We start from the raw sequence: 3,280 nt of genomic DNA on the forward strand, positions 1-3,280 counted from the left end.
GTTGTCATACTTCATTGTTTTATTTATTACAGTGTTTTTGTAGCCTATAAAAATGCATGGCAAACCGGAATGTTAAAATTTTTCACATAGCCATTTGTTTAAACTTTTTGTTTGTCTTTGTGAATTTCATATCATGCACCCCAATCCCACTCATTTCCACCTCTCTTCACATCTGCCTTCCACCATTTCAACCCGCCCTGGACAGAGAAGAGAAATTTCACTGTAGAAGTTGTCGTGTGTCATGGTATGTCCTACAATATACCCTTTTGTTCACACGTCTTTTCTTGAAAATGTTCATTGCACTGAGTTTTGGTTTGATACGAGGCTTCCAGATTTTGCTACTCTATCAAATACTGGACCTCACTGGGACTCCTCTCAGATATATTGTTGTTACCTTGTGTCATGGAGATCCTGTAGTTTTGGATATGTAGGACCAGCCCCTTCATTCACTCCAGCAGTTCATTGATGGGATAGATGTTGAGATGGCTCTATGGCTTTCATACCCTCAGGATATTGCAATCCCCAGATCCAGGGCTAGCTAACTGTGCTGCCCAGGTAAGGGCAGGGCCTGTTCTCCCAAGAGCTGCAGCAGGTGAAGGGCAAGACCACCTCTCCCACTCTCATGACCCCATAACCAGCTTTCCTACCTGCAAAGTAGCAATGGGGCAAGGGTGGAGGAAGGCATCTCTCCCGTGCCCACACTGTCACACAGCAGACAAGGTGTGGGGCCAGCTTTCCCATGCTCACACCTTCAAGACTAGCTTGCCCACCTACCCTACCCTTACCACCAGGGTCAGCTCTACGGTGCTGCCCAGGTGAGGGACAGAGACAGCTCTCCTGTTCTCATGAACCTTTTGGGGCCAACTCTCCCACCCACCAGCAGTGGCTAGGGCAAAAGGGATAGGAGGGGATCTCTCCCTCACCATTGCCACTGCACATCAGACAACAGGCACGGTCTGTTCTCCCACACTCATATCCCCAGGCCTGGCTCACCTGAAATCCCATATCCAGGGCTAGCTCTACTGTGCTGCCCAGGCAAGGTGCAGGGCCCACTCTCCTAAGTGCTGCAGCTGGTGAAGGGGTAGGGCCAGCTCTTTTGTTCTCATGACTCCAGGACCAAGTCTCCTGCCTGCTACAGGTGGTAAAGGGTGAGGGGTGAGGAGGATACCTCTCCTTTATCCAAAAACACCAAAAGGGAGATGATTTTAGGGCCATCTGTCAAATGCTGCAACTCCCACAATGCATAGGGCCACTCCTGTGAGCATACTGTAGTTGGCTAGGGACAGAGTCAACTCTCCTACTCTCACGCTCCCAGGGCCAGTTCTCTCACAATGCCCATGTGAGAGGTGGGACCAGTTCTGAGCAGCCCCTAACATCAACATGTCACCAGGTGACAACCCAAACCAAGGAAATCTGCCTGGCCTTTGGTGGTAATAGACCCTTGCTGCTGCAGGGCCACAGACCCAGCCCTGGCCCCCCAGTAGCAGCACAGCCAGGACCCCACCATGGTCCCAAGTGGTCTCAACCAGCTACTCATAACAGGCTGATCCTCACTACTTTTAAATCTCCAGTCCTGCCTCTCTTCATTGTGACCATGTCCTTCGGTTTCTCTCTTTCTTCCATTTCTGCACCACTGACTTGTGCCTCTTAGTGGTGTCCAGGGTACCTGAGTGTCTGGGATCATCTCAGGAGTGGTCTCGGGAGTTCTATGCCCTCTTGTGCATTATGGCACAGGGGGAAGTCATCTCAGGCACAGTCTACCCATCCATCACCGCCCCCTCGGGCATGTGCAGCACCAGACTAATATTCCAGGGAATATTAGGCCATGAATCATTCAGATGTCCCTGGGTCAGAATACTGAGTGTAGACATAGCCTCTCTCCTCTTTGTCACCTACTGACACACATGTGACACAGCAGCCACACCTGCAATGCTTCTAAGGGCAGGTCACATGACCATTCTATCAATTACTTCAAAGCCATAATCCAAAATATTAGTAGTCCAAAGTATTCCAACATTTAGGTTGAATTTTAACGTCACAATTTTTGATATTTCATCAACCTAAAAAGACATCACAATTTTATTTTTATGCACATTAGCTAAAATTTCTTAAGCACAAAACTCAAGAATTTTCATTCAATGCAGGTTATTAGGAAGAATTTGAAGATTTGCCCATGGCCATGTGTAAAGTGAGGGGAAATGAAGCATAAGGTGGATACATGCATTGCTCATAATGGGTTTTAGCAGGAAACTGGAATAATTTCATTAATTTTCAAGGCTTAGTTCTTATCTTCTTTAATAGTTTCATGCTAATAACAGTCATTTTATCTCACAGGTGAGAATCTTCAGGCCAGCATAAAGTGTAGTAGAGATCCCTCTTCCACAGTTCCCTACTTTCCCTGAGCAAATGAGTCATAAAGGGATTGATAAATCCTCTGAGGGCACCTGCAGAAGCCTGACGAAAGTGAGGCCTCTTGGTTGTGATGGCAACTAATGTGCCTTCTGTACCCTTTGTCCTTGAGCCCAAGTGCCATGCTACTCCACTGCTGGACTTGCCTCTGGTTTGTGTCTGGAAATCTGTTCACAAACCAAAGGGCCAGGAACAAAGGAGAGGAATCAAATGTGGCATTTCAGACGACCTGCTGAGTTTCTGGAGCCCCACGAAGACAGAATCTCTAAAAGAGGATTACCTATTCTTTATCTCCCACACTGTAGCTTCCCATGGTTTCTAATAAATTCAGTGGTTTTGAGCAGAGAGCTATTCAAAGCAGTTGACAGTTTAGTTATAAAAAACGTTCATCTATTTTTATATTTTTCAAAGGTGACCCTCTCCACATCTAAATGTTTTCACTATTTCTTGACTCCACGAGCACAATTAAAACATGACTCATAAGAGAAAAGAGGCCTTTGTATAGGTTGCATCATGTGATGGCTCTGATGGAGGATGATGAATCAGGCTACATAAAGTGTGTCAGTCAATGGATCTGCAGAGAGAATGACTGGAACTGATTAGTCACCAAGTGTGACTTCTAGGTCCGATGAGCAATCTCAATTCCCACTTGTATTATCCTGACTTCCTTCCAAATAGCTGTATTTCAATGATGAAGTAGTCATGCACTTTTAGAGTCATTGGGAAGTCTCAGATGTCTCTTAACTCTCTTCTTTAAAATAAATATAATAATAAAAATTCCTACCTACCTAATAAGCATCTTGGTTCAAGGTCATACAAAACTTCTACAGTTTTTGTATCGGATGAGTGAAGTCCCTGTCTCTGTGTCTAA

At 45.6% G+C, this 3,280-nt stretch overlaps 1 non-coding gene across 1 annotated transcript; it reads right to left on the reverse strand.

Annotated features, from left to right (window-relative positions):
• Positions 1-1,814: 1,814 nt before the first annotated feature.
• Positions 1,815-1,946, reverse strand: LOC120098376 (small nucleolar RNA SNORA17). The gene has a single exon (XR_015643188.1). It is a non-coding gene; the product is annotated as a small nucleolar RNA SNORA17 (small nucleolar RNA).
• Positions 1,947-3,280: the final 1,334 nt, after the last annotated feature.

This window comes from Rattus norvegicus, chromosome 18, assembly GCF_021556685.1.
Source record: "Rattus norvegicus strain SHRSP/BbbUtx chromosome 18, alternate assembly SHRSP_T2T, whole genome shotgun sequence".
Lineage (NCBI taxonomy): Eukaryota > Metazoa > Chordata > Mammalia > Rodentia > Muridae > Rattus > Rattus norvegicus.